Raw genomic sequence first — 10,986 nt, 5'->3', positions numbered from 1 at the left:
AGTTAGTAAAGACACTCTGTCTTCTCAGAAGAAGCTGTTCTGTGTCGTTCTGCATGTGTTATTTCTATGATTTTTTGCGTATCTTACACTGAACACACACACGTGTAACATTAACCCTAAAAACAGAACCCCCAGTTATTTTACCAGAATAGTAGCTCGTTCCGTATTCCAGAATGGCAAAGGAATCGCACTTACCACGGGCAAACCGTGGTGACCCCCAAGTGCGTCTGAGAATAGAAGGAAGGGGGGGGCGCTGCTCAGGACGAGAGCCCCTCGGAGGAGGCCAGAGGGCGGCTTCTCACTGGCTGGGCTGCTGCCGAGAGAAACCTCCTTCCTCCTGCCGCCAGGCAGGTGCCCAGCCTGGGGCTCCTCTCCTCATTGGCCTGGGGCACGATGGAGCTCTGTGCTTAGGGGTCAGAAGTACGCGCTGAGGCTGGATGGGACGCCCGGGCTTTGCTTGGAGCGAGGCAGGGGCCCGAGGCGGGGGCAGGAGGGTGAGGAGCGAGGATTCAGTATACGGTCTCCTGTGTGTGTTCGAATCTCCTGTAAAATTTCCGAAAGAGGGGGCCAAACAAAGAATGTGCCGCTGCCCGTGGGCCGGGCCTGGGCGCAGCTCCACGGGCTCGCAGGTCCCCGCAGGGCTCCCCGGGGCCCCGGGACGGCCCCCCACCCCCCACGTCCCGGCCTCGGCCCCGGGAAGGGGCCTGATGGGCGTGCAGACTGTGGGCGCTGAGCCCCTGCGGGGGGCGGTGGGTGCACGGAGGAATCTTGATGCTGTTTGCCTTTTCTCCTCCCAAGCCTTTCACCAGTGTTAAAGACAGTGCGTATGGAAGCGCTTCCTGCACAGAACAGGAGTGGGCGCACTTGGAACAGCACCCCTGGGTGTCAGCTCCACCCCCCACCCCCGCCCCCGGCTGCGCCCACCTGCCCCTTAGGCCCCGCCTGCTGTCTGCTGAAGCCAGAGGGCTGCTGTTTGCACGACGGCAAAGGACCCCAGCCCCCGGATCCGGCCAGCGACGTGCCAGCGTCCTGCCAGTCCTGGGGCTTCCGAAAAGACCGGGTGACTGTCCTGCTTGCTTCCCCCGGCGCAGCCTGTCCAAGCCTGTCCATGCCGGTCCGTTCCCCCTCGTGACAGAGGGGCCGGGGGCTTGGCCGCGGGGCATCTGTCCAGGCCTGGAGCTGGGCGAGCACTGAGCCAGGCGGGGTCCCCTCACTCCTGGCTTGGGCTGTACGAGCTCCTGTGGGGCCGCCTGGTCCAAGCCACACCCAGTCCCTCCAGACTAGAGGCACAGACATTGCTGTTTTAGGTTCGGTTTCTGTTCTAGAGAACACTCTCTCCCTTTTGGCTTTTTATGTTTAAATAATTATAGATTCCCAGGAAGTTGCAAAAATAGTAGGGAGGGGTCGCTTGCACCTTTCACCCACTTTGACCTGATGGCTATGTTTTACACGACTCTACACGAAACACTGTGTGTCCCACCTCCACCGCCTAATCCAGACACCGAGCGCCCCCCCGCCCCTGACCCCTGCTGCCCCGTCACACCACCCCTCCCTCTTCCTGGCAACCGCGGATCTGCTCTGTAATCATGTCCTTTTGAGGATGTTGTATACACGGAGCCACTCAGTGTGTGTCTTTTGGGGACTGGCTCTTTTCCTGATCCTCACGTCCTGAGATTCAAGCTGTTGTTGTCCATCAACGGACGTCCTTTTTACTTCCACGCGGCAGTCCGCGGTACCGAGTTTGTGCCCCGTCGTTCAGTCAGAGGCCAGTTTGGCACTATTCCAGGTAAAGCTGCTGAGCGGTTGTGACAGGATTTTGTGTGGAAGTAAGTTTTCAGGTCCCAGTTGCTGGGTCACGTGCTATGTGCATGTGCAGTTTAAGAACCAGCAAAGGGGCGCCTGGGCGGCTTCGTGGGTTAACCGTCCGACTTCGGCTCAGGTCATGATCTCACAGTTCGTGGGTTCGAGCCCCACGTCGGGCTTTGTGCTGACAGCTCGGAGCTGGAGCCTCCTTGGGATTCTGTGTCTCCCTCTCTCTGTCCCTCCCCTGCTCGTGCTCTGTGTGTCAAAAATAAATAAACATGAAAAAAAAAAGAACCAACCAAACTGTTTTCCAGGGCGGCTGTAGCAGTTCTGCGTTCCTACCAGCCGTGTGTGAGGTCCACGCGGGCGCTGTCGCTGCTGGTTTGGGCTGCCCTCCTCGCCGGTGGGAGTGGAGCGGCCTCCTCCTGCTCCGATGCCTCGTCTGCCCTGATGCCTGGTGACGGCACGCACCGCGTCCCGTGCTTTGCCACCCATAGCCCTTTGGTGGCACGTCCCCGAGTTCTTCCCCATCCTGTAATTGGGTTGTTTGTCTTTTTTCGTCGAGGACAGCTGTCCACCGTTCCAGTGTCCTACAGAGTAGTCTCCCTGCTGGAAAATTCCTCCGTGGCCTGCCCGTTCATCCCTGTCCTCCGCCCACAAAACCCCCAGCACCCACCGGTCTTTTACCGTCTCCACAGTTTTGCCTTTTCCAGAACATCCTAGAGTTGGAGTCATTCAGCACGAAACCTTTTCAGACTGGCTTCCTTCACTCAGTAACACGCACTGAAGGCTAGTCCCTGCCTCTTCATGGCTCGACGGCTCAGTTTTCAGTGCCGAACGACACTCCTTTGCCTGGACCGTCCACGGTCTGTTTACACACTCGCCCGCTGAAGAACATGGTTGTTTCCAAACGTGGGCAGTTGTGAGTAAAGCTGCCGTAAACGTCTGGGTGCAGGTTTTGGTGTGCACGTAACTTCTCAGTTCCTTTCGGTAAGTAGCAAGGAGCAGGATGACCGGATCGCAGGGTGAGAGTAGGCGCATTTTGTCAGAAACGGCCAAACCGGCTTGCAAAGTGGCTGCGCCGTGTCGCGTTGCCACGGGCGGGGCCGGAGATTCCCGCTGCTCCGTGTCCACGCTGGCGGCCACCGCGTCGTGGACCCTTCTGACAGGCGCGTGTGAGATAGGACGCCGAGTGCCTGCCACCTGTTCATCTTCTGTGGTTCGCGGTGTGTTTTTTGCCTATGACCGTCCAGGACCGTTTGCTGAAGAGACTCTTTCCTCCAATGAAGTACCTCTACACCTTTGCCAAAACTCCAAGTGCTAATGAGGTGGTTTGGGGTTCTCTGTTCTCTTCCGTTCACTCGTGCGCCTGTCCCTCCGTCGGCGCCACACGGTCTTCATGGTGGCAGCTCTGTGATAATTGTGGAAATCGAATAGAGGGACTCTTCTACTTTATCTTCCTTTTCCAAAATTGCTCTAAATATTCTTTTTCTAAATATCCCTTTTCTTTTCCGTGGAAATTTTAGGGTCATCTCGTATACCTGCACGGAAAGTCTCGCTGGGGTTTTGCATTGAACCAGCGTCTCGTCTCGTGGAGAACAGACCTCTTCACTGTGCTGTGTTCGGTCCGTGAACACAGTAGGTCTCCATTTATTTAGACGTTCTCTGATTTCTTTTCGTCTGATTTCCTTTCCCGTGTTCAGCGCATAGATCCCGTACGCGCGTCATTGGGTTTACGACCTCGTGGGTTTTTTGGAAGCGGTTGTAGTTGGCACTGGATTTTGAGTTTGAGTTTCTGTGTGTTGACTGCCAAGTCACGGAAACACAGTTGACACGCGCACGTTGCTCTCGTCCTGCAATCTTGCCGAATTCATGAGTTCTTGGAGTTGTCTTGTAGGCTCCTTGGGCTTCGTGTGTTGGTCACCGTGCCGTCTACAAATACAGACCGTTGTATTTCTTCTTTTCCAACCTGCATGCCTTTGATTCCCTTTTCCTGCTTCATCGTGCGGGCTAGAACTCACTAGCAGCGGCCAGAGGATCTCTGTGCCCTTTCCCTGGTCTTGTGGGGAGGGGAGGGGAGGGACGCGGACGTTATTTATCAAGCGGACAAGACTTCCCGCCACGAGTAGTTTCTTGAGGATTTAGATCACTGCTGCCATTTGAATTTTGTCAGACGCTTTTTCTGTGTCGGTCGATATGCTTGTGTGATACTTTGTCTTTTGCCTGTCGATAGGGTGGCTTCTACGGATTGGGTCTTGAATGTTGAATCGGCCTCGCATCCCTCATTGAACAAGCCCCGCTCGGTTGTGAGGTACAATTCTTCTTATCTGTTGCTGATTAGGGTCTTTGCTGATTATTTGTGAGGGATCTGGGTCTGTAGTTTGCTGGTCCTGTACTGTTTTTGCCTGGTTTTGGTGTCAGGGCGGTGCTGGCTTTGTGGTCGTGCTGGGAAGTGATCCCTCCTCTCCCGTGTCGTGGGAGGGACCGGCCGCCTGGAGTTGGGTGACTCAGCGGTTAACAGAATTCCAGTGAAGCCCCACTCCCCTGGGCAGGAGACCCGGGGTTCCGCTTTGCAAGGCGCTGCCATGCCGGGGGAGTGGGGGGGGTGCCGGGCCACCCCGAAGGCCCTGGGCTGTACTTGGCTCGGCTGCCGCCCGATCGATCACGGCCGACAGCAGACCCTCTTTACCTGGGGCCTTACCCCCCCCCCCCCCCCCCCCGCCACACACAGTGTCTGTCCACGCCAGGCCTGTCCCTGGAGGCTAAGTGGGACGGAGGTGCCGGCACGGGAGCTCTGTGGGCCGTGCCTGCCGGTGTCCGGTGTCCGGGTTCCGGGAGGGCCACGTCCGGGCCACGTCCTCACGCAGTGGAAGGGGCGAGGGAGCTCTCTGGGTCTCTCTTGTGAAGGCACCGGTCCCATTCCCGAGACTCTGCCCTCATGACCCGTGCACCTCCCCAGGGTCCCACCCCCAACTACCATCACGCCAGGGATTAGGTTCGAACATACGAATTTGGGGGAAACGCCAACACTCGGTCCGTGGCTGCAGGCATTTTCGTCTGTTTCGTGCCCACAGCATAGCCGGCGATCAGAGTCAGAGGAGCCTTCGGTGTGAAGACGTTGCCCGACGACTCCTCCTCCTAACCAGGAGCCAAGTTTCGGGGGGGGGGGGTGGGGGGGGGTGGGGGTGGAGTTCTGGGGTCCCTCGGGACGGGGGAGCTGGTGCCAGGTGCCGCTCCTTCCACCAGCTGGGCCGTCCGCAGGGGTTCTCTGGCTGCACCAGGTCCCGCGCAGAACCAGGCGCGAGGACAGCGGCCCTGTGCCTGCTGCTGCTGACGAGGCCCGGGGCCAGACCGCCGCCGGGAGGCCGGGCCTGGCAGCACCTGCTTGGGGTAGAGCTTCCACGGGCCCAGCGTCCGGGCCCAGCGTGAGGCCCGCGCACGTGCCCCTGGGGGTCCAGAGCGCCTCACACAGGGCCTGGAAGGGACACTGTCGCGGGTAGGCAGCCCCCCCCCCCCCCACCGAGCCCCAGGTTCCTCGCCTGTGAAGTGTGGGGACAGGGTGGCCGGGAGGGAGAGACGAGTGGAGGGCACGAAGGCACCCTCTCAGCCACGCGGCCCTGCGTGTGGTGCACCCAGGGGCACCGCCCTCCCTGCTGCCAGACCGGCTCCCGCCCCTTCCCGCTCAGGTCTCCCAGGGCTGCTCTGGAGTCACCGGAAGCAGACTGGTGTGAAGAAAGCCATCGATCGGAGGGCCTGAAGGCTGTGTACTGACGCCGGAATGCACTAGAAAATCAGCACGTGGGTCCTCTGGGACTCAGAAGTCCCCCAACGGCAGTCTTGGAAACTTTTTAAAAACCATTTCCGGGTTTCCTTACCTGTAAAGTGGGGGTGCTGATGCCTGCATCCCAGGGATGAAGCAAGAAAGCACAGGTGGAAGACATCTGGCACAGAGATTGAGGTCTCCGGCGGGCGGGGCTCCTCCCTGCCCTCCCCTCCCCTGCATCCGTCCAGCTGTGGCCCAGGCTCCTGCCATGCCCGTGTGCCTGCCCCCGCTGCCCCTGTGGAGCAGCCCGCGGTCGCGGTGACAGGGAAAGCACAGAAAGATTCCAGCTTGGCTCCCGAGCCCTGGGGGTCCCTATCGGGCTGGGAAGCTGGCACGGCGACACCCGCCAGCCAGCACGCAGCGGGCCAGTGAAGGGTCCGCAGCCAGAGTACAGAGCGTCCTGGGACGCCTGGCCCCCGACCTTTGCCGGACAGGGGGGCCAGAAGCCCTCCCCTCCCCCGGCAGCCCTGCCGCAGAGCCTCCTACAGGCCCTGGGGTGGACTGGGCTCCCAGCTGCCGTGTGTGGTTTCCTCTTGTACCCGAAGATTCACCTGCAGTCTCACTGGAGGGAGTGCAAGCTGGAGAAGAGACGTAGGGCGTTCACGTGGTGAGGGCAAGACTTTGTGACTCATTTGTTCAGCAGGCCTCGGCCGAACACTGGTGTGTTGCTGGGCAGTGTCCGTGGGGTGTGAGCAGACACAGCCCGACCCTCTTGGAGCTCACGGTGCTGGGGGGACCGTGCTGTTGGGAGGGTGCTCAGTAGGTGAAGCAGAGGTTTCCCTGACTCTGAGGATGATGGGGGAGCTAGTTGAGAGGCTCCAGGCTAAGAGAAGAGCGTGTGCAAAAGCCCTGGGGAGGAGACAGCAGCCCCGGTACACAGAGCCCAAGGGTGGGAATGAGGCCAGCCCGGGGGGAGGGGGGGTAACCAGAGTCTGCCAGGGGGGCGTGGGTCCATGTGATGGGCAGAGAAACGGGGAGCACTTGGGGGCGCTGCAGCTGTGGTTTTCCTCCTCCCCTGTCCGGGCCGGGGCAGGGCCTGTTAACAGGCAGGCCTCCGGGCGAGGGCCCTGTGGCTGCCACCTGGTGGTGCGGCGGGCACCGACAAGTCGTCCCGAGTCTCCATTCCCGCTCGCGACAACCTCCTTCCACCGGTAGCCTGCGTGGGCCTCGCCTCGCGTCCCCGCCTGCTTCGCAGACCCGGCTGGGGCTGGGGTCCGCGCCCACGTGCAGGCCCCGGGGCCCCGCCCACACCCCCGAGCGCCCCCGCGCCTGCGTCACCGCCGGCCGGCTGGATCCGGTTCCAGCCGAGCCGGGCCGGCGTGACATGCGCAGTGCGCGGGCGCTGCGGCCGGGCTGCCCGGGGCCCGCTGGCGGCCCGAGACGCGGAGGTCAGTGTGCCGAGCCCGGGATCGGGGATCGGGGCCCGGGGAGGGGGTGGGGGGACCCGCCCTGCACGAGCGCGCCCGCGCGGAGGGCCGGGCGTGTCCCGGTGGGGGTGCTGCGGAAGCCCGGGGCCGGGAAGATCCCGGCCCCGGTAAGACGGCTCACCCTGCGGGTGGGGCGCCCTTCCCCCTCGGGTCGGGCGCGGGTGGGCCCACGCCGCCGCCGAGGTTACCTCGTCGGGGGGTGGGGGTGGGGCCGGAGCGCCCTGCTTCCCAGCCTCGACGTCCTGCACGGTGAGGATGGGGCCCGAGTTGGGTCCTGCACCGGGAGGTGGGGGGGGGGGGTCGTGGGGGTTGGGCCCGAGCTATGTGCTGCACCAGGGGGAGGTCGTGGAGACTCTGAGCTGTGTCCTGCACCGGGAGGGGAGGTTATGGGGGCTTCCGAGCTGTGTCCCGCACCAGGGGGAGGTCGGTGGGGGGGGGTGGGGGCTCCGAACTGTTCCCTGTGCCAGAGGGGAGGGGGCCCCGAGCTGTGTCCTGCACTAGGGAGGAGGGCTTGAGGGGGTCTCCAGCTGTGCGCCCTTAACAGCTCTTCCTTGGGGAAGGTCTCTGGGGCTCGCAGCCCCTCCGATTGCTGGTTCAGAACCTCGGATTCTAGTCTCATCCCCGGGCCATGTGACCACACGCGCGAGTTCCCTGCCTCTCCAGCCTGTTTCTCTGCAAAACCGGGGAGTGGACTAAACCTTGTCCCTGTTGTGCACCTGGGGACTGGTCTGTCCTTGCTCTCTCCACTCCTGGGACGGGTGTTGTCCTTTGCTTGGGACAGATAGCCCAAGGCGACATTATCTTAGCAAGTCCCACCCACACGTGGCACATCATCATTGTTGGGGGAGTGGGAAGGGCCTGCAGGGGTATCACCATTTTGCTTGTGAAGGTCTCTGGCTTTGACACGTTATTTGGCAATGTGAATTTTCACGGTGCACGCTCGGGAATTCTGGCAAGGCGAGAAGAAGCTAACCCATGGTTTCCGTATGCTAGCTGTGGAGCTATCTTGGAAATTATATTTAACAATGGATGGAGTTGATTTAATCATACGCTGTATTCATCCCGTGCAGCGTTTGTTTTGATGTTGCTGGTTCATTTTGGAGCCAATGAGGTGGTGGTGTCAGTTTCTCCCCATAGCTCAGACCGTTTGCAGATCTTGCACAGCTTACAGGGCCCGGAAGGCAAGGGATCCCCGAGCTGAGGCTATAGTCGTGTTCGCTACCCAAAGGCAAGGGCATTTCCGCTTCCTCGGCACAAAAGCCCCTGGGGAAGAATGCAGCGTACAGACCGCGGCTGAAAAGGCAGGAAAACCTATTGGAAAATCTTGTGCGGAACCGGCGGCCTCTCTGCGGGCTTCGCACAGGAGAGCCTGTGTTCTGGGCCTGCTCCCAGCGCCCTGGCCCGTGAACTCGGGTGGCACGGAGCTGTCTCTACGGTTTTCTACTGGGCTTTCGTTACTAGGAATCTGCTTTCTGTTAATGTGGCGAGTTCAGCACTGCCGGGTCAGGAAGGAGCGTCTGCTGACTTCTTGGAAGTTGTCCAGACGCATGTTTTTTGTGCGTTAAACGCTATTTTTAGACCCATTTCCGATTCCTGTACTTCGTTTTCCTCCTGGCTCTGCCCGTTCTGGCCATCAACCTGCCGGAATGGCATTTCCAGATTAAATTGAAAGTGCACCCTTCAATTTCTGGCCAGTCACACGTTTCCGGAAATGAGAGGAAGGCAGATTCAGAGTTTACTAGGAAGGGGGTGGGCGTGGCTGGGGGGCGGGCTCAGCGGCCTGCCGTGAACACAGGCGTGACTGTGCACGTGACCTTTGCCGTAAGATCTGGCATCCGTGCCTGGAAGCCATAACTGTGACATTCCACGGTCGGGCTGTTGACCGCACAATGCAGCTGGATTCCACGCCTTGCTGGCCTGCTGGTAATGGAGGAAAAGTTTACGGAGTCTAGATCGTTAAACCCCACCGGTGGGCAGTCCTTCTCGGAAGTGACAGAGCTCGCACAGGGGGAGCCCGCCAGGGCCTGTGCCTTCCCCCCACCCCCGATGTAGGCAAAGTCACCCCAAGGCAGTGAGGGCTGGCAGCAGGGACGTGGTGCCCTTGGGGTCTGCAGTCCAGGAAGACCCACCTTGGAGTTAGGAGACCCCGTAGGTCCCTACCTCTGGCGAGCAGGTAACCGTTTCCTTTTCTAGCGGCGGAGGCTACGCCTTGGTGTGTGGCTGTGAGGTGCTGGGGGTGTGCCTCGCCCAGTACCGCGTCCTGGGTCTGGCTGACAGAGGCCTCCAAAGGAGGGGCCCTCACGGCCTCTCTGGGGACCCCGCCTGCCCTCAAAGGCCTTCAGAGCTTGTGTGGCAGACCAGGTAAACCCCCTCGGCTCAGCAGGGCGTCTCCAGAAATGGAAACTAGAGTGCGGGGCTGCTTCCTAGCTCTGTTCTCAGTGGACTCAACGGTCTTCCTGTCCCCATGCATCCTCTTCCATGTGCCCTGTCATCTCAGACCTAAGACCTCAGGGCCCTGGACACTTTCTGTCCCCGAGCCTCTCCCGGCCTGTGCGGACACCCACGTTTGACATCTGAGCGTGTGTCCTGTGAATTGTGCCAAAACCAAGTCCGCTCCTCCCCTGGCCTCCCCCGTCTGCCCCTGGAGCTGGCGTCCTCCTAGTCCCCGTCCCCTTCTCCCACAGCCCTTGTCAGCTCAGCCTCCTCGCACCTCTCCTGTCTTCTGCCAGTGTCCACGGGCTCGGGGCAGGGCCGCGGCCACAGCTCATCCTGTTCACACCTTGTTCCCTGTGCCCCTGGAGCTCCTTGAGAGCAGGGCTGCTCTTCACCTGTGTCCCCTGAGGCGCCTGCACTCTGCCCTGGATGATGGTCCCAGATGGTGCCCATAGAGCCGGCGCTGAGCCTGACCGAGTTGTACCCCGAGCCTCCCCCCACACCTGCCAGGGGGAAGGGGTCACCGATGTCTGCCAGGTAGCTGTCCCCATCAGTCACTCAGCCCCACGGGCACCACCTGCACACGTCCCTCCGGGAAAGGACCCTGGGAGATTTCTCCACCCCCATCCCTCCCCCAAAAGTCTAGCCTGTATGCTCTTTCTGTCTGTCCCCGTGTCTACCTCCACTCAAGAGCGGGCCCTCCCAGGACATGGCTGGACATGCTGATTTTGGGTGAACGGACAGGCCAGCTGTGAAAGAGTAAATGTGCCCTAAAAAAAGTCCTCGCAGGGTCAGGGGACTTTGTCTCCAGAAAAATCTGGTCCTCGTCTCGGGGCTGGAGGTTCCCTGTGTCCCCAGGCAAAGGCACCAGCTGAACCCACAGAGCCCCGTGGGACACCCACAGTGTCACATTGCAGGCAGGAGGCTGGGCCATGTGACTCACCCTGGCTTTGCCAGTGCAAGGGGGGGTGCAAGGGGGGCTCCTCGCTGGCTCGAGACCACCCTGTCCCCAAAGGAGGTTGGTCCCCGCACAGCCCTGCGAGAGATGTGGCATCCTGACTCTGTCCCGGGCTGAAGCTGTGAGGGACCAAAGAGAGGTTTTGTGGGGCTGGTCCTCTCCAGCCTTCCTGCAGCCCCCTGACACTGCACCTGTATCGGCCTCTCACAAACTTCACATTTTGCCCACACTGCAAACTCCTGTTTGTGTCCTGGGGTTCAAAGAAGCAAGTGGGGGCACCCAGGTGGTTCAGTCGGTTGGGCGTCCGACTTCGGCCCAGGTCATGATCTCACGGTTCGTGGGTTTGAGCCCCGCATCAGGGGGGTGGGGGGGCTCTGTGTCTCCCTCTCTCTCTGCCCCTCCCCTGTTCTGGCTGCGCCTGTATCTGTCTCTGTCTCTCCCTCTTTCTCTCTCTCTCTCCTCTCTTTCTCTCAGAAGTAAATATTAAAAAGAAAGCAGTAACAGCAAGAGTGAAAACCGAGTCTCCTAGTGCTGAAACACAG

At 60.7% G+C, this 10,986-nt stretch overlaps 1 protein-coding gene across 1 annotated transcript in view; it reads left to right on the top strand.

Annotated features, from left to right (window-relative positions):
- The window catches only part of CHLSN (cholesin), a 101,891-nt gene that overhangs the window by 76,067 nt on the left and 14,838 nt on the right, over positions 1 to 10,986 (top strand). The window lies entirely within an intron of this gene.

This window comes from Puma concolor, chromosome E3 (assembly GCF_028749965.1).
Source record: "Puma concolor isolate L17-30 chromosome E3, mPumCon1.1.hap2, whole genome shotgun sequence".
NCBI classification, from domain to species: domain Eukaryota; kingdom Metazoa; phylum Chordata; class Mammalia; order Carnivora; family Felidae; genus Puma; species Puma concolor.
The sequence above is the reverse complement of the archived record's forward strand: the minus strand, read 5'-3'. Positions and strand labels throughout refer to the sequence as shown.